General features: G+C 50.1%; 1 protein-coding gene across 1 annotated transcript in view; it reads left to right on the plus strand.

Annotated features, from left to right (window-relative positions):
• Window positions 1-19,495, plus strand: part of CUX1 (cut like homeobox 1) — a 340,084-nt gene that overhangs the window by 225,583 nt on the left and 95,006 nt on the right.

A 19,495-nucleotide genomic window follows, 5' to 3' on the forward strand; every position in this document is an offset into this window, starting at 1 on the left:
CTTCCTCTGTCTGCATGCTTTCGGTCAGGTGTCACCTGTATTTTGCTAATCCATAGAAAATTCCCCCGGCTCTGCCCTCCTGTCTGTCAGCTTTTGCCAAGCGGTACGGGATTCAGGAGGTGCTTGGCCTCAGAGCCGCCGTGAGGAACACAGCAGCACCCCCGTGAGCTCCTGGCGTCAGTTTACTCCCCACGATGTGACCGTAATCTCTGGTGCTCTCAGGACGCTGAAACTTTTGTCTTTAATTAATGTGAAGCCTCATCAACCTGTGCCTTTTTCTAAGAAAACTTGGGGAAAAGGCAACTTACAGAAGATGTGATACAGGAGACGTTTTGTGGAGCTTGGTCTGTGCAAATCACATCACCTCTCCCCGTGTCTGGGTCCTTGGCTCCCACACGGATGTATTTATTCAACTCCTACCTTAGGACACCGGGCATCTCTGTGCACACGTCGGGAATGTATACACGTATACACGTCTGTGTATACGTCGGGAATGCGTGCATTTGGGCAGGTATGTCACAGGTGGCTGTGGCGGAAGGAAGTGTGTGATCTGCCACAGGGACACCTGTTCCAGCCCGCTCTCCCTGCAGAACACCAGAAAAGAAGGAATAGTATTGACATAAGTCAAGAGAGGTGGAGAAGCAACAGAGGTTGTCCCTAGCCACCCTCTCCTCTGCCGAAGTCCAGACAGGCGGCACCAGGCAAGGCGTTGGTTCGCCTTCTCCTGTCCTGGGAGGGTCCTCCTGTCTCCCTTAGAGACCCATGTCCTCCTGCCGTGCTCCCACAGCGGGCCTTCTGGGTAGCGGGCAGGGGCTCTGAATAGTGCACCCCCTCCGAGGCTCCTGTTTTGCATAGGGCGTCCCTCTGCCCCATCACACTCGCCCTTGGCCTTCAAGGTTGCTGCTGGGCCTGCTGCTCGCGGGGCCTCTCTCGGTGGGCTCTTTGCCTTTGCTCTGTGTGAGTTAGTAGCTCCAGACTGTGAGCGCCCACCTACCCAGGCCTGGTGCTCAAAACCGACTTTGATCATGAGCCCAGAATTCCCGCACAAAGACTAAATACCTTCCTCAGTCTCGGCGACTCGGCCCGTTGGCATATCTAATCCCCGTGGACGTTCCCTCTCCTGTCAGTGTGCTAAAGCGTGGCTTCAGGTGAGGTAGAACGGGCCGGCTCGAAGGGGTGGGATAGCTGGTTGAGACTTCACTTTGAGACCTGGAGGCTCTGGTATTAACTTCTCCAACCCGGGCGTCGCTGTCGACGGGATGTGGCAAACGTGCAGAGCCGTCTCCCCTTCACCCCCCTAGACGTGAGCTCCGCAGAAGCCGTTTCCGCTGCTGTCACCCTGATGTTCCCTGGTATCCGTGTCCGGCTTCCCTCCTCTGCCAGTCCGTCATCTTTGTTTTTCTATCCTTTCTGCCTGGACCTTATCTACTAAGTAGAATAGTAGTTGTTTTTCTCAGTAAATTCCAGTTTTATAAGTTACAATATTTTCATCTGATACAGAGTTCAGTCGGTATCTGTTCCATCTGATGCAGTCCTCAGTGTATAGCATTTCCTTTCTAAAAGAGTTCCTTCTGGTCCTCTGGCCCATGCCTTCTTATTGACATCGATTTACTCACTGACAAAATTCATAGTGACTTCGGTGGTGATCTATTTATTTCACTAGTTTTCAATATTTTATTTTTAGCAAACCGCACCTCTTTGTGGAAGACATAGATACATCTTGTGTTTCTATAATTAACCAAAGTTTGCATTACTACGCATGTAAAAGCTCGTACAACCAGTCTCTGAGCGCCTCTAAGCTAGCGTTTTTGAAACGGGGTGTCACAGTGGTGAAATCCGTTTAGTGAGTGGCGACCAGCCAGTTGGGCAGTAAAATTCAATAGAAAACAAAATAACAGAATAGAGTCGAAAATATCATGGCTCATGGCACATAGGAAAGTCGGGTATTGTTTTGTGACCCTTTTGGGTTAATCGTGTGTCTAACTGTAAAAATGTAAACGTACAGTTACTGGGCCACAGTGTCGAATGTCGTTCTTCCAGTGGATCTCAATCAGAATTTTCTTTTGAAAGCCACTGCTCTGAGAGTGTTACAAAAGCTTGACTTTCAGAAGCCGATGTCTCCTACCGTGTCCTCACGGGGCACGCTGGGGAGATGCTGTTAGTCACGAACGTCCACCTACTTAGGGGAGAGAAACGGCCTGGTGACACATAGCGTCTACCGAAACTGTTCAGAAATGACAGCAGATAATGCCACTTGTCACATGATTGCTAAGTACTGGCCCCTGGTTTACATTCATAATTTTTTACTGGGCTTCTAAAGGCCACGTAGAAAATGTGTATCCATTTAATCGGTTTGTTTTCGGGGTTGAGGAAGCGATGCAGCAGAAAACAGCCGTGTAGGAAGGACTTAAATGTCCCCTGCTCACAGGTTTCCATTTCTTTGGTTGAGAATATGGCGGCCCGGGGGGCAACTGGGAGACAGGCCAGAGAGGCAGTGTCTCATTGTCTGTCCCCACCCTTTCTGACCTTGCTAGAGGCCGGGCTGACGCTGGGGAAGGACTCGCTTCTCTCACCCAGAACCGCCAGTTATCCAAGGACAGGGCCCTGCTCTCAGGGGAATCGGCTCCCTAGAACAGGATCAGAGGTACCTCTTAAGATGATGAGGACGATTTTCAGTCTAAAGTGTTTTTCTAGTTACTGTTCACAGGTGCATTGACTCCTGGGCTTTTCCTAAGCAGCCCGCTCTGCCATTTTATAGGTAAGAACATTAAATCTTGGGTCCCCTGAATCAGCAAGGTCACCGGGGGGAGCCTCAGAGGCCCTAGACCTCTCCTAGGCTCCAACCCTTCTGGCATCTGACGAAAAACGGTGTGGTTGTAACTGGTGTGGGCTCAGTGAGAAACGTCTCTAGACTCTTTCTCTTTGTATCCGCATGTCTTAAGGCCAAAAAGGTGTTTTCCCCATATAAATGAAAATCTATGCGTTACTCGCTCATTTTCACCAAACTACAGGAACCGGAACGTAGAATCAAAAAGTATGAGAGTTGCTTATTCTGTCGTGTAAAAATGCTTTGCTTTGGAACTATGGCTATTGTTAAAAACTGCTTATGGGGCTGTGGGCACTCTTGGGGTGCGTCCCCTCCCGGGATCCGAGCAGGAAATTCTCACCTTCTCCGGTGATGAGAAGGGAGCCAGAGGTGTGGCATATACGGCTGTGCGTGGAGAGAAAAGCCTAACTCTCGTGATGGGCACGACTCAGAATAGATCCCCTCGTCGGTGCAGTAGACATTCCTGGAGGCCTCTTCTGTGCTTGGCACTTAGCTGGGCTCTGGAAGCCCTGAGAAAGAAGGCTCAGCAGGGTGGGGATGGGGAGCCATTGCAATCCGGTGTGATCACTGCTGTGACAGGCCCTGTGCTGTCAGGGTGTCCACGGAAACCAGACGGTGCACTCAGCGCGGGGCAGGGAGCAGGGAAACCACAGAGGCAATGCGGTAGCATTGAGAAGACCCCTGACCTCACCCTCCCCCCTTCCTGGTGCCAGGACTCTCATGGCCAGACTCCGCAGAGGCCAGTGGGAAGTCCAACCAGCTCGAACAAAAGGAAAGGGTAATCAGGGAAGCCTTCCTGAAGGGGGTGACGTGTGGTTTGAGGTTGAAAGATGAGTTCCAGCCAGGGGCTGCTGGAGGCAAAGGGAATGAAAACACAGGGCAACCACGCTGACCTGGGGAACCAGCCAGAAGTGCCGGACATGGGGACGGGGCAAGGTGGGCGCAGTGTGTATAGGGCCGGGGGAGGGGAAGGGGGTGGACTCAGGCCCCCACAGGGCTCGGTCATTTCCCAAGTCAGAAATGGACTAGCTGTTGACAAAAAGGCAGCCTAGGGCCAAACACTTACTGTACATGGTTCCCAGAGTAAGTAATCCGCAAAAAATGTGGAGAATGGACTGAGTTAATAATCACTACTTTCTTGTAGCTTTCAGGGGGTTGCTTCAGTCTTGGAGATCCCATGTAGATGGAAGTTTCCCCCTCCGCGTCCCTCCCCTCTTCTGTTTTCTGGGAAACGTTTGTCCCGCCCTCACGCCCACCCTCCATGTATCTCATTAGACTCGATGTCTTTTCATCAATACCTATGAATATAAGCCCTCCAGGGGCAAATCTTTTCACAAATGGTCTTAAAATGTCTCACAACAATTTATTTTCTCTCTGTGACAGTAGGGATTCTTAAATACTTATTACAGAAAATGCAGGAAGTGGGTGGGGGCTTTGGAGAAGGCTGACCCGGCGCGGGTCGCGGGGTCCATGACTCTCCGTGTGTCCTTGGGGGAGCTCGCTGCTCCTGCTGCCCTCACCCTGCAACGGGCGGGCACAGTGGTGGTCAAGAGACCGGCTGGCTGTGCAGGGTAACGGGAAGGTGCGCAGGCAGCCCCCAGCGCGGTGACAACCCGCCTCGGCCATCAGCCACTCTTTTGTCGCCAAGAAGAACCTATGCCCAGCAAGCTCACGGTAGGGCTTGCTGTGCGTTTCTGAAATGAGCAGTCCTCAGGGAAGGTTGACGTTAATGGCCCCAAATCCCAATGGGATTTGAAGAGCCCACGTTGCCTCTGCCTTTCCGTCACCGGGGGATGTCACCGGGGTGACCCTCCCTCACCCCCGTTTTGGAAAGAAGCCTGCAGGTCGAAGGCACCAGGGCTGTTCCGAGAGAGCCTGGTTCATTGTGTGCGGTCACCGCCCTGCGTCAGCTGGGACAGCGCAGGCTGACTTTGTCAGGGACAGCAGCAGTAAAGTTTTCCATGTGTAGGCTTGAAGCAAAATGTAATTAGCCTTTATGTGCAGAACAAGGACCCATTGATGAATACAGCTGGTCTTTGTTTTGTCCCGTCATTGAGAGTGGGAGGTAAAAGTGTTCTTCTTCATGTTTATTAATGCGAGGTTCCTTAGACAAATGGCAAGCACAGTTTAATATTTGTCGGAACACAGGGGGGTTTGCCAAAACAGTTGTGTAAGAGGATTGCAGGGTTGCAGATTATAACCGTTTCTGGGTTAAATAAATGAATTATTTCTCTGCTTTTTTTTTTTTGTTGTTAAAAAGATCCCTCCTTTCTCAGAGGTGCAGCTCAGCTCATCCCACTTGTGTTAGCAAATGGAGATGTAGCACCCTGACCGACTTTGCCTCGGAGATTGCAGCCAAGCACAGCGTGTGGACTTTAGACAGTTCCCAGGATGGCCGTGGGGGCGGGCGGGCGGGCTTCGTTTCGGCGCGTGGCATCTGGCCCCAGAGAGAAGCCTGCCTCGCTTCTGGCTCGCCCGCTGCAGCTGTTCACCTGGGCTGGTGGCTGGGCTGGCACCTCACGCCGCAGGAGGGGGTTACCCTCCCAGACTAGCGTCCTGGGCAACAGTGCAGGAATTCCCTTTTTTTTCTTCCTCTTCTTTTCTCAAGTGCAAGTCCACGGCCACCTACCTCTTTGGTCTGTCCCCCGAATGCCGGTTGCAAAAGCATCTTCGGTGCTAACACATACAGACGGCTTGTTCCATCCCCTTCAGCTTGTGGTCTGTGACTCTGAGCCTCCGATAAAAGAAAATACCTGATTACACTGAAATGCTCTATTTTTTTTTTTTTTTTTTTTTTTTTTTTTTTTTTACAGCTAATGTTAGTCTTAGGAAAATTTGAACCTACCAAACCTCTCCTGCCAGAAAAAATGCACATTTCTTAAGGTTACTCGTGTTCTATTCCTTTCCTATGTGCTTCTTTAAAAGAACTACATTGTATATACACATACTTACCTAGTATATTACAAAAGAGACATTTACGGGGAACTTCACTTGGGTTGATTGGAGAGTATTTTCTTTATAGCATGTCTGTAACCAGTGCTTTCTCACAAAACGCAGTGTGCTCTGGGAAAGGAAACCTTCCCAAGTGAGCCTGGCTTAGGGCTTTATGGAATTGTTGAGGGGAGCCCGTACCCCGCATCGTAGAGGTAGGGAATGCCCAGCAGCGGGGCACAGAGGCCCCGAGAGGCAATTTGACCGAGGGGCGGCTCCAGACACGACGCCCAGGTAGGAAGTGCAGATGGTGTGCCAGTGAGTGGCCGCGGTGTAGACACCTTCCCTGCACACGGATCGCCCTAGACTCTTTCGCGGTGGTTTTTGCGCACACTCAAAATCCAGGGCAGTTCACACACTGCCGTGGTGGCCCACAAAGTCCCGTTCTGGTGCTGCCTTCTTAAGAGAGCGCCAGGTGAGAGGTTTCCAGGAGAGTTTCAAGCCTCCTCTCCCCACAAGCCCCACCCTATTGGCCCTTCCAGACTGGTCACTCTCATATTTATTTTTTTACATTGCCACACGAAAAACTTAGAAACCTGGGCCAGGTAGAGCCCAACCGACAAAGCCTGAGAACCACACTAGTATTTTGATGATCCTGTAGGACACATCTTCATCCCCCAGTTGCATTTGCAAATACCAACTTAAGTGTCTGAACGGAGTCTCTCTGCTGTACCTTTAAGAACGGAACATTTTCTATTTCCTGTCTTTTTGATGAGTCATCAATTTCCAGTATGAGTTGCTGTAATTATCCTGGTTAGATTAATTTCCCTAAAAATAGGCAGCTTCTTTCATGGTTTTGTGGGGATGGGCTTGAATAAAGAACCCTCCTGTCCCTTCAACCTTAGAGGCAACCAAATCACACTTGCAGGGAACAGCTGAGGACTTTTTTTTTTTTTTTCTGTAGCTTATCTCCCAAAGAGTGTAACTGTGCATTTTGTAGAATTCCTGGGATTTTCCATCCCTGTACAAGTATTTCACTTCACACCTAAAATCCGATGCCTGGGTGAGCCCTAAAAGGCTTTCCTTGGCTTCTGCAGCAACAGCAGCGTCTCTAAAGCAGCACAGCCCAGATCTGGAGATTTCCCAGCCCAGGGCGCTGCACGGGAAGGAGGGGGTGGCTTCGTGTTTTCAAATTCATGTAGAATTTCCTCTGAGTGCCAAGGATTCTTCACCTGTTCTGTGGACTCCAGATGCAGCTGGAAATTACGTGGCAGCAGTGAGAACCAGCAATCTCTACGCCTCCCGCCTTCAGCTAATCTTCCTAAAGGCCTGTGTTAAAATGTCAGGCGTTGTGTCACCTACCAGAACGGCAGAGTGAAGGGGGCGGGCGGTTCCAGATGGGATCCGCACATGGGCTCACACGCTGTGCTCTGTATGCTAAAACACACATATATATACGGTACAGAGGGCGATCCCGTATGTGGTGTGTGTATATAACATGTTTATGGATGGAGAGATAGTGCTCATATTCATACAGCATCCTTGGAGACGGTATTGTAGGGAAAAAGCATTATTCCTCAATTGTCATCTGGGTTTGGCGGGCATTCATAAAAATTTTGTGCATTTTTAAAAAAAATTTGTTAATGTTTATTTATTTTTGAGAAACAGTACGAGTAGAGAAGGGCAGAGAGAGAGAAAGAGAGAGAGAGGGAGACACAGAATCCGAAACAGGCCCCAGGCTCTGAGCCGTCAGCACAGGGCCTGATGCAGGGCTCGAACCCATGAACTGTGAGATCATGACCTGAGCTGAAGTTGGAAGCTCAACCGACTGAGCCACCCAGGCTCAAAATGTTGTGTTTTTAGAGACCCTTGAAGTTTTCCTGATTCTCTATAAAGGTAAATCTTGAGGAGCTCACAGTTTGAAACTCAAGGAAACAGGTTTGGGGACCGCTGGAGAAAACCATCAATTTGTGGCCATCAAGGTATATCTAACGACCTGTAAGAACACCTGTAAGTTGACAAATGTCAACTGAACTGCCTCCGAAGAGGGACCTCATCTTCTTTCTTTTTTTTCATTTTGGAGAGTGGGGGAGGGGCAGAGAGAGAGGGAGACCGAGATTCCAAAGCGGACTCTACACTGTCAGCACAGAGCCTGACGCGGGGCTCGAACTCATGGAACCGTGAGATCGCAACCTGAGCCAAAGTTGGACACTTAACCAATGGAGCCACGCAGGCGCCCCAACGATGACCCTCATCTTATTCTCTGTATACCATGTGCGCGTCAGCACGGTCACAGGTACGTCATCAAGAGAGAGACTTTGATCGATGTACTAAACCAGCATGAGCCTTCACCTTGACGACAGGTGGATGAGGTCTGAGTAGCACAGGGCTTGGACCCTGACCAGTGACATCAAGGACGCTCCGGCAGGACAACCTAAGGGATCTGGTGGCTTCTAGGAAGAGAGAGGGAGCCATCTAAACCACGAGAGGGCTTCAAGAAGAAGCCTTACAGAGGCCCAGCCCAGAGAACACACGCCAGTTCCTGCCCCTAGTGGAATTCCTCCGAGGGCCACACGTTTCTGGCTCTCTGCGGGAGGTCTGTGACCACGCAGGTCACCATGACGCAGCACGTCTCCTCCAGTGCCTCCCCGCTCCCCAGGTGGCAGAGGAGAATGTGATCGGATGCTCACCGGCCGGTCGACAGCCCTTTGGAAGGGAAGCAGGAGGGCCGGGAGAGGCGAGAGATTCTTCTTCCCACGGGCTGCCCCCAGATCGGGGAAGATCAACCCCTTTTATATGACACAGTATTTTTAATTACAAAAGTCCTGCCTGTGGATTATACCAAATTTAGAAAATTTTAAATGGTTTTAGAAAATGGAGGTCATCAGGCGTCATCTCGTGATGCAGACATAACTTGTTCACGCTTTGGCATATTCCTTCCTGTCTTTTTTTCTAGACCGTGGTTTATTAATTCTGTTGTCTTTTACAGACGGCGTCAGATGGATAGGCACTTTTCACTTCTAGGCTGTTGGTTGTTTGTTTTTTGTTTTACTTGACATCTAAGTGTTTCTTTTGTGTCGTTAACCATCCTTCAGAAACTAAAAGCGGGCAGCGCAGTGTTCCATCAAAGAGGTGTGCCGTGGGATAGTTACTCGTTAGCAGTTACTCCCTGTTGTTTGGGAGCCTGATTCATTACACCGCCCTCCTTGCCTTGCAGGTTAAAACTAGAACACTCCAGACACGCTCCGTCTTTCTGTGCCTCTTTATCCTGCCAGTGGCTGTCGCATTTTTAGGTGGCTTCCCTGTGGCATCACCAGACGGGAGAGTCTGGACCCCCGGAATGCTCCGAGGGCTCCCGCGGCACAGGCCTCGCCACCAGACTGCTGCTCTGTGACGCTGATAGACGTCCCGGCCTCCTCTGGTCAGTGGGCGGTGGAAGGGGCTAGGCCTGTTGTCAGGAGACCCTGGGTTCCGGCCCCAGCTCTGTCACCGGTGTGGCCCCTCAAAGTCCCGTCCCTCAGCAGTAGCTGTGTGCTCACTAGTAAAACGAGCAGATTGGGCTGGATGACAACGGGCGGCATTGAGGAGCCTGCTCCCTTTTTGGCCTCTTCACTTTATCCCCCCCTTGCTTCCCAGAACCTGGATCCCCCATCCTGTGTGCTAGCTGGGCCCCTGCAGCCTGTTTGTGGAGTGGTCTCCAGGGAAGACACTCTGGGAGCAGGAGGAGGAGAGCCCCGGCCTCAGGCGCTCCGTTTCTGTACTCGGGCCTGAGTTTCCTCACCAGTGGAATGAAGTAATGCCCGTAGAAAGTGCCTGCCATGGTATCTGCACACGGACCCTCGGCAAACGGGGCTCGCGGTCACCACCACTGTTGCCTACCAGGCCCCTCGCGTCCTGCCTGGCCCGTCGGAAAAAATGGTGGCCGAGTTCCCCCAGCCGGAGGTCTTTCCCAGCCCTGAAGGGCCCCATCCTTTATCTGTGTTGACCTTATGAGAGTCGGTGCGTCTGTGCCTCTTGGTCCACGTCAGCACGCTGTGGCTGTGGGAGTCATCGTCCTAAGGGACTCGTAGCCAGTTACCCTGTGGGCGCTGCTAAGGCGGGGGTGGGGGGGGTGCAGAAAGCTCCGAGCACATACTACTGCAGAGCTGTTAATGCCTTAACCTCTAGAGGTTCATAACCACGGAGCAGCTCTGCTGAAACCTAAATGCCACATGTGCGCAGGCCCATCTCCCGACGCGAGAGCAAGTCGTTCGCGTGTGGTCCCCGCCGGCCACGCGTCGAGGCGACTCAGACTCCAGGAGACATCTCACCCCGTGTGGCTTGGAGAATTTCGGGGCTCTCTGGGCTGTCGTAAAACAAATTAAGAGAGGTGCCAAACATCTGGGCACCAGCAAGGAGTCTAGGGCTCTGGTTTGGGGATATGCTAAAAAAAAAAAACTTTTTGGAACCAGCCTTAAGAATGAAAAGTTTCCTATAGGAGAGTAAGAGCGAGCGAGATAATTGAACTCATTGATTTCCTTCACGGCCTGTTTGCCCTTTCATTCCCTTCCTGAGGTGCTGTTTGTTGAGGAATGTCTCCAATTGCCAGAAAGACAGTGGGGTGTCTCATATTTCCCCGTCAGCTCTCCTTTCAGCCAGAGCCGAGTTCCGAGGCGAGCCTGCGATATGAATTTTTAATGCAGAACTTTATAGCTTCACTGTTGCAGCCTGGCTGCACTGCTCTCCTGAGCTTTCAGATTTAATGCTCTGATGAACAAGCAAAGACTCAGGGCATTCAGCATCAGTGAGAATTAACCCCCAAACGACCGCACGTGCGCCCTCTAATTTCCCTAAAGGTAAACCTAAAGGAATCGGGAGGGGGGGAAAAATGAAATGATGTGGTGTTTGGAAACTTCTCAAAATAGCCTGGAGCACTAAAGCAGCCTACTCTCAAAATCTTATTGGCTAGCATGTATTTTTACCTTTTCATTTATCTTTTCAACGTTTGTCCTCGCTTTGATGTACTTCTGCGCTCTTCTCGACCCTTAAGAAAGCTGTACGATTTTTAGGATTTACCGAGCAGAAAGATTACTGGACACTCCCATTTTTCCATGGGAAGCACAAGTGTAGTTAGAAATCCAGAATCCAGGAGCACGTGGGTGGCTCAGTCTGTTAAGTGTCCAACTGTTGATTTCAGCTCTGGTCTTGATCTCAGGGTTGTGAGTTCAAGCCCTGTGTTGGACTCCACTCTGGGCATGAAGCCTACTAAAAAAAAAAAAAAAAAAAAAAAAAAAGAAGGAAGGAAGGAATGAAGGAAGGAAGGAATTAACCATCAATAATGGAAAAAGTACCACTTACATCAAATGGTCAGTTCTGTGTGTAGGCATATGATTGTGGTTTTTTTTGTTTGTTTGTTTGTTTTGCTTTTTTTGCTGGTAGCTCTGTATATTAGTGAAAGTTTTGAAATTAAGGGTTTGCTGTCTGTAAAAGTTACATGAGTTTAAATAAGTTAGAGAAGGATGGAGTTTTCAGTAGGTGGTGTCAGAATAATTGGCCAACTATGTAAAAGACAAGAGTCAGAGCTGAGCCCCATCTAGAATCAAGTCTAGATGTTTTAAATATGTGAATGTAAAAAAACATAAAAACACTAGGAGAAACTTTAGATGACTACTTACATGATGTGGGGGTGGGAAAAACCTTTCGAAGCATGAGGCCAAAGGTGGAAATCAGGGAGATTCACAGCTTTCTGTGAATTGGTTGATTGATAAACTGACAAAAAATATTTGCATTGTCTATGACAGATATCTATCTATATATAAAGAGTCCTGACAGAGCAATAACAAAAAGTTTAGAACCCCAGTAGAGAAAGCTCTATATTTTCAGCTCCATCTCCTTTCCAGACAGTTCTTTCATGGGCATCTCAAATTCAAGTGACCTCACTGTCCGTGACTTCCCTGCAGACAGCTTTTCTTCCCACTTAAGGCAAACAGGGTCCTCCTTTATTCCAGAGACAGAGGGTCTTTCCTGCCTCTTACCATCCCTGCTATCTAACTATATTAATTCCACCTCCTTGAGACATTCTGCATCCCTCCCTTTTCACTATAATCATTTGGTTCTTTTTGTCTCTTGGCCCTGCTACATTAGTATCTTCCCAATGGATCTCCTTGCTGCCAATTTCTCCCTGGACTAATCCATCCTCCAAGTGTCTGCTGAAAGTATCTTCCTGAAATGTAAATCTTATCCTGTTAAAATCTGTCCTCCTTAAAATCTTTCCATGGCTCTCTCTTGCCTCTGCTGAAAAATCATGACGTAGTGCGCGAGAGGCTTCGTGAGTCAGCCCGGCCTTCACCGCCTCGTTTCATGCCGAATCTGATGATCACTCCCCTCGTAGAATCTCGGGCCTTTCCAGGCTCACCATGCTCTGACATCCCCGCGCATCGTCACCAGCCTTTCTTCGGAAGCAGATCCCTGTCCCTCCACATCCCGTTCCTGTGCCCACACTTACCTGCACCAGCCTCTGCGTGCATGTTAAGAGGGGATCTGGTCTCTCCCGTTCCAGGGAGAGGATTCCAGGTGGGAGGGGACCGTGAATTTGGACACCCCCCCCCCCCCCCCCCAGAAAACATACATCTTCATTTTCACTAACACCTGACTATGATGTAGCATTTCCTTCCCTTGCAAGTGAGGTCAACAAACCAGAAATAAGAGGGGCGCCTGGGTGGCTCAGTCGGTTAATCGTCTGACTTCGGCTCAGGTCGTGATCTCAGGGTTCGTGAGTTCGAGCCCCACATCAGGCTTTGCGCTGACGGTGCAGAGCCCGCTTGGGATTCTGTCTCCCTCTCTCTCTCGCTCCCCGACTTGCCTCTCTCTCTTAAGGTGAATAAATAAACTTTAAAAAAATTAATTAAAAAAAAAACAGAATAGGAACCTGTGACTTGGTTGCAAGTGGAAATCACATTTTCCATCACATTACAATTGTTGTTGATCCCTCAAATAGCCCGTGGTTCTTAGAGCCACAAGATTCCTTATTTCATGCTTCGATAAAGAACGTTTGTTACTATCTCCTAAATTCGGGTATTGTTTTAAGTACTATAGTAACTGCACTTCAAAATAAGTGTTTTCCTTAGTAAACATACATATTTTTAAAACATTTTTCTAGGAAGAGGTCCATATGCTCTTACTAGACTTTCGGAGGGGACCAGGGCACAAGAGAGGGTCAGCGTCCACATGAGACTGGCAGCATCCCGAGGGCCACAACTGGTGCCGCCTAGTGCTTTGCCCTAGAACTTCGCACAGTGCTTGCCACATTACGTGGGCTTTTAATAACAGTCTGTGTGGCTTTCATCAAACCCACCTCTCCCAGCCACGAAACAGTTGGGGCTGGAGGAGGTATTGTCCGCATCCGTACGCGCACAGTTCTGATTGTGCCTGACAGACCCTTCCTCTAGGGATGATGGATGCCTGCCTGCCCCCCTGGGCATGCACCTCACGTGCCCGGACCCCTGGGGGAAGAAGCAAGGTGGGGGTTAGCTTGCCTCGCACACCATTAGCATAACACGGGGTGTGAATGCAAGTGAGCCACAGTAAGAGAATGTGCACCAGAAAGTCTGCAGCTGATTTTCCTAACGAGGGGAAGGTGTAAACATATTTTCAGCTAAGCTAAAGGACCTTCCTCCTTTCATCAAAATGGAGGCATTAGCCCCCCACACGCCCATGTCAGGGCTTATTTTGAACATTGATCTACTCAGTAAGGATCTGCTGGGGTGCCTCCTGTGTGCTTGGCACTTACGGGCACAGGGAGCAGCCTCGGGGCTCAGTCTTTACACTTGCTCCCCGCGTCCCTGAGAGGTCCACTCCCCGCCATCACCTTAAGTCCCAGCCACACGCCGATGACCCCCGCATTCGTGTTTCCGGCTCAGACCTCTCCCCTCCCCTCCGGGCTTGGCAGCCATCCTTAATAAAGACATCGCAGGCTTCACCCAGACAAAGTCAAACTTCCGATCTTCCCATCAAACCTGGCAAGATGGCCGCCGAAGGGATCCCGTCACTTTGCAAGTTGGCCATGGCACCGCTCACAGAACCTGGAAAGGGACTCCCGTCTCTCCAGGAATCAAAGGTGGTGGGTCCTTCCAGACCTGCAGCTCGCCACGCAGGCGGCCTTCTCCCCTCCTGGCAGTCTCTGTCCTCTCGTCCCTTTTCATTTCTCTCCTTCCGGCACTGCCTTTGTTTCCTGACTTGCCGACGGTCTCTCTCCTTGCTAGAATACGGGTTCTCTAGTCCTGTGATCTCATTTGCTACTGTGTCCCCAGTGTCCCAGAACAAGGCCTGCTCGGTCCTCACAGAGTGAATGACAGCAAAGCCTCTGCTCTCCTGGAGGCCATCTCCGAGCAGATTGCCATATAATGAAAGTTTGGGTGGGGTCAAGAGTCCAGTGCTGCTGAGAAAATTAAAGCAAGTTAAGGAAGGCGGACGGCAGGGAGAGAGCCTGGCCGGCTTCCACGGATGGCCAGGGAAAGCCTCCTGGTTGCCAGTGAAATGTAAAAGCCCGGAGCAGGGGCTCCATTCTGTGTGTGTATCATATCCACCCCCTGTGTGCTTCACTCGTTACTTGTCTTTTAATGTGGACATTTATGCAGAGATGACTTAAATGGGGGTCCTTCGACCCGGCCCCAACATGAGGAGGCTCATGCTGAAGCGTAGAACTCCCCTAATACGTTCAGATCAGAAAATACAGGGCAGGTCCAGGTGTCTCCTAGAAGGACAGGAATGTACGGTGGGAGGGAGGAGGGGAACACGTCTGTGCCTTCCCACATAAGAGAGTCGACCTAGCTCTGCCCCAACTCCAGACGCGTTGGAATTCAGTGCCCTGCCCCTCATCACGCAGGTCCTGGACCCCTGACCTTGACTAAGGTTCCTCGGAGGCGTGGTTAAACGTGCAGCTTCCTGGGCCGCATCCCGTAGTTCTGACTCAGTGGGTCTGGGATGGGACCCACAGCTCTGCGGCCCTCCCACACACGTGGCATCTGGTGACCACACTCTGGAAAACTCCAAGCCAGTCATTCTGGTTTAATTGTCGTTTTGGGTTTGAGGAAAGAGTTGTCCAAATAACGATAAGGGAACCGTGGTGTCTCCGGAGCCCCTCGTCTGTGCCCAGGGCTCGGGCGCTTCCCTCCCCGGGCCCGCACCGTGTCGGACTCGGGTGTCTGGCCGTCCCATCCGCCGTACCGGACCAGGAGCTCCTTGAGGGCTCGCATCTGGGTTCCGAGGGTCTGTGACCGTGCCTGGCACCCAGCGAGATGTCCGTCAGCGTCTCGATAATCCAAGAGCTGATGTTCCCGGGAGGAGCAGACGCTTCTCCACATCATTTCGTGGCCTCGCCCTTAGGATTCTCCTAGTCACAGAGTCCCCGTACTGGAAGGTCTAAAGATGCGTGGAACATCAGCATAGTCTGAGAGCCAGCACGGGGGAGGGGCACACACGTGGGTGATGGCCACAGCTGGCTCTGTGATGGGCGGTCGGCTCCATGAGGCTCTGCCGTGCCACCTCCGGCAGTCCTTCGCGCTTCTCCCGTTGGGGAGTCCCATTGCCAAGTGCAAAAGTAGCAAAGGAGGGCTTTTGTGATTCATAATTCTTAGGACGCACAGCCAGGTCGTAGGTTCGAGCCTGGCGGCGGAGTTCACTCGGCGGCCTGTGACAGCCCCAGGGTCCTCGTGACGCCCGAGCGCTATGAGGGGCTGGTCGGGGCGGGACGTGTTGCAGGCAGCGGAAACTCTTCTGCTTCTGGTCTTCCGGAACGTATGTGCGCTCTGCTTGCTAAGTTAGTCTTCTGTTACTCAACGAACGCAGAAGCCCCTTCTGCACTGCTGTGGGGAGATCGCCAACATACGTAATTAAGTGGAAAACGCCGGGTTCAGAACCTCGCTCTTTTAATGTGCTCTGTGCGCTTGTAAATTCAAACACCGGCTCTAAAGGGGGACCTGGGGGCAGGGAGAGAGGCACTTTTGACCGTACCCTTTTCTGAATTTTGAGCCTCCGGTTGAATGAGAACCTATCTGGTCAGTCCTTCTGTACCCGTCAGGCCCTGCCGCTCGGCAGGCCGGACCCACGTTTAGCCCCATCTCTGTCCAGCTTCGAATCCATCACCAGGATAAACGAAAAAGGACTTTGGAACCCCCTTTGTGAACGTGTGTATCTTTCAAGCAGTTCGTACTTCTCTACCGAAAGCTTAGTTAAACGTGCCCGGCAGACCCTGTGGAGAGGAGGCCCGAGCACGCGCGGCCCAAATCTGGGGGCTCACCCGCTTCTACTTGCCGGTGAACAGCAGGCACTCCGCCGTGGCCTGGGTTCCGTGGCCCGTGAATGGGTCTGCCTCCACGTGAGCTCCCAGGAGTTAACTGGTGTAAAGTGTCCGGTGGTCCCTCTGCCAGGGTTCAGGCAACAGGAGCGGCCGCCATCATTACTAACACGTCTGACTTGCACCGGGCCCGTCTCTGTTGTTGGCAGTGAAATAATTGGCCCTCTTAATCGTAAGAGATGAAACCTGAGACGTGTTTTGTCTCCGCCTAACCAGTTTTCTTCTCAAAAACAGACATTTGGACGCATCTCAGGTGCCCACGGCAGCGGGTACGCACGTACGACTGGGCGGGCTCAGGACATTCCACTTGGTGTACTGTCCTTTGTTCCTTTGGCTTGACATCATTTCCAGTTTCTGTAACACCTCATCTGCCCATCTGTCATTTCGATGGCAAATTTTTATTTTCTTCTCTCGACGCATTAGGGTTTACATACCCGGGCCCGAGTTGCGAGCATCTCGGTTTGGGGTTTTCACAGTGACTTTTCGTTTAGAAAAACAGCTCCTTGAAATACGTTTCAGAAAGAGAGATCATCAGAGGGAAAGAGATGCCGTTTTACGCTTTCATAGGATGTCGCTCAGCAGAGGAAGGGACCGCTTGCGTGGCAAGTTTTCTCCCCTCCCCACCCCCAGCCCAAATTTCCGAGGTGTAAGCCCAGAGCTCCAGTCGGGCCCGGGGAACGAACACTACTTGACTCAGACCTCCTGTGCCAAATCCAGAAGATAAGAGGTGGGCTACAGCGATTCCCGCCTCCTCCCTGCCCGCTAGGTGGGACCTCGTACGTGTCGAGCTTTCTGTGTGGTAGCACGGAAGTCAGCACATTCCCGTCTCCTCGTTGACTCCGTTTCGTTCTATCCCAAGAACATGACTACAGTGGGAACAGGGGGGTGATTCTACAGGTATTCTGGATTTTAATTACTCACATTTGTAGAGACTTTTACCTAGTAATTGATGTTCTTTTATTTCAGTTTTACTGATTTCAGTGTCCAGAGGTATTATATCTAGTTTATATGAGATGGGTCCCATCAAGCTTATCGTTAATCCTTTTCAATGTGGTTTCAGTAACAGAAAATGGGCTTTCCTTTCTAGTCCATTTTCTTAGTATCTTTTTATGACTTATTATATCTTCCATCTCTTTAGAATTTGTTCTAGAATATGAGGGTAAGATGCGTGTCTGTTTATTGTTCTTCATGTGAATATCCAGTTTATTCAATAGTGTGGACGATCCCTTCACCCAGTATTTAACACTGGGCAAATCAGGGGTAAATTGCATACATATCTGGACTCCCGTCTGGAATGGCGTTCTGTTGATCTAACTTTTCATTCTAGTAAGCACCATACTGTTGGCTAATGTCTCTCTGTTTTCTACTTTGATATCCTGTACACCCAGTTTGCTGTCGTTGGAATTTTTTGGTTTTTTGTTTTGTTTTGTTTTGGTTGGTTTTTGGTTTAAAAAACCTTTGGTATTTCGATCGCCTGATTTTTCTGTACACATCTTGTCATTTCACCAAGTTTTCTAAATCAGCTTGGGAGCTGAATTTATGTTTATTTGCCTTTAAGGCAACTGCAAGTTAAGAAGCGCTGTCATTAACTTTCTTTGCCATTAGCATTTTGTGATTCGGTTTTCTACAGGTGGAATTTATACCATGTTATTTTAATTCCCACGTGTTTAATACCTGTATCCCTGTTGTAGATGAGATAGAGCTTTCGTTTTCTGGATGCTTCTTACTGGTACGTGGGAGTTTCATCTTGCGTGTGTGCGTGTCTTTACCAAAAACCACGGGGTTCTGCTGAATTCCTGGGTTATCTCTGCTCATTTACTCAAGTGAATCCCTTAGATTTGGTGAGCAGGTGACTGTGTTACCCACAGACGGGGAATTTGCACCCTTTTGTGAGAACCGGTACATCTGATCCTCCTGGAGCCTCTTGGTTCCGAGGATCTGTCCTGATCACGCTAGACAATCTCGCGACTTCCCCATTTCAACTCAACCGTGACCTGGTTTTCAGACTCCACGTGATAGGAACCCCGGAACTGTGCCACAGGCTCCGAGTGGCGTAGGCCAAACTCCAGTAGGATTATGTTCTGTGTACTGTGTCTCTTTCCATTTTTATATTACATATTTTATAGATTTTCCTGCCTCCGGACTTAAGACAAGTGCAAGCTTGTTGTGTTTTATTATTTACTGTGCCTTTTAGTGTGACTTACTTGTCTGGAAAGTTATTTTCTGCGTAGCATATTGGCTGCTGTGGTTCAAAACCATACCTGAGCCTTTTAAAGACATCTCGTCAAGGTTCACCTTCTGCCTCCAAGTGGGTTTCTACTGCATTTTGTTAGATTTGGCGTTTTCTTCAAATACGTATTTTACGTTTATAGGTGAATTTGGCCTGGTTCCATTTGCTGATGTGACCCTTCTTTTAACATTTTCCTTTATTGTGGATGCTGGACTTTTCTCCAATCCTTAGTATCTGTCATATACTCTCTGATCTATTTAAGGAAGAGGGCCAGGAAGCTTAATTGACTCCTGGAGTGTCCCCAGTCCTCCAGCCCAGCCCCACTCTGTGTCTCCTTTTCTTACTGGAATCTTCCGTCAGATGCAGAACCGTGGAGCCCTTCTGAAACCTTTAAAAAAAGAGCATCCATTTTGTTTTTAATGTTTATTTATTTTTGAGAGGGAGAGAGAGAGAGATAGAGCGTGAGTGGGGGAGGGGCAGAGAGAGGGAGACACAGAATCCGAAGCAGGCTCCAGGCTCTGAGCTGTCAGCACAGAGCCTGACGCGGGGCTCCCGCCCATGAACTGTTGAGATCGTGACCTGAGCCAAAGTCGGACACTCGCCTGACTGAGCCGCCCAGGTGCCCCAGCATCCATTTGGTTTTGATTCTCTTACCAGACTGTGCGTAATTACGTGACACATCACACATAGCAGCAAGTGACAGCGCACTGCATTAACCTTTGCCGCTCCCCCTGCAACGAGGCTCACTCTTGGATGCGGTACTCTTGAGCCTACAGACTCCAGCTGTGAATTCTTCCAAGTTATTTGGATTTTCCAGAGATTACCTGCTATCTTCACAAAGCAGTGCTGTGTGGCAGGATTATTGACTAGAAATAAAAATCCTTTTTTTTTTTTAAGTTCATTTATTTTGAGAGAGAAAGACAGTGCGCGCGCACGAGCAGGAGAGGGCAGAGAGAGAGGATCCCAAACAGGCTTCCCACTGTCAGCACGGGGCTCGAACCCACAAACTATGCGATCATGACCTAAGATCAAGAGTTGGGCACTTAACCGCCTGGGCCTCCCAGGTGCCCCTTTTGAGTCTTCATCGATTAAGGAATCTCTACATCCGACATGGGACTCAAACTCACGGCCCCAAGAGGCATCTGGGTGGCTCAGTTGGGTAAGCGTCCGACTT

Source organism: Panthera leo, chromosome E3 (genome assembly GCF_018350215.1).
Source record: "Panthera leo isolate Ple1 chromosome E3, P.leo_Ple1_pat1.1, whole genome shotgun sequence".
NCBI classification, from domain to species: domain Eukaryota; kingdom Metazoa; phylum Chordata; class Mammalia; order Carnivora; family Felidae; genus Panthera; species Panthera leo.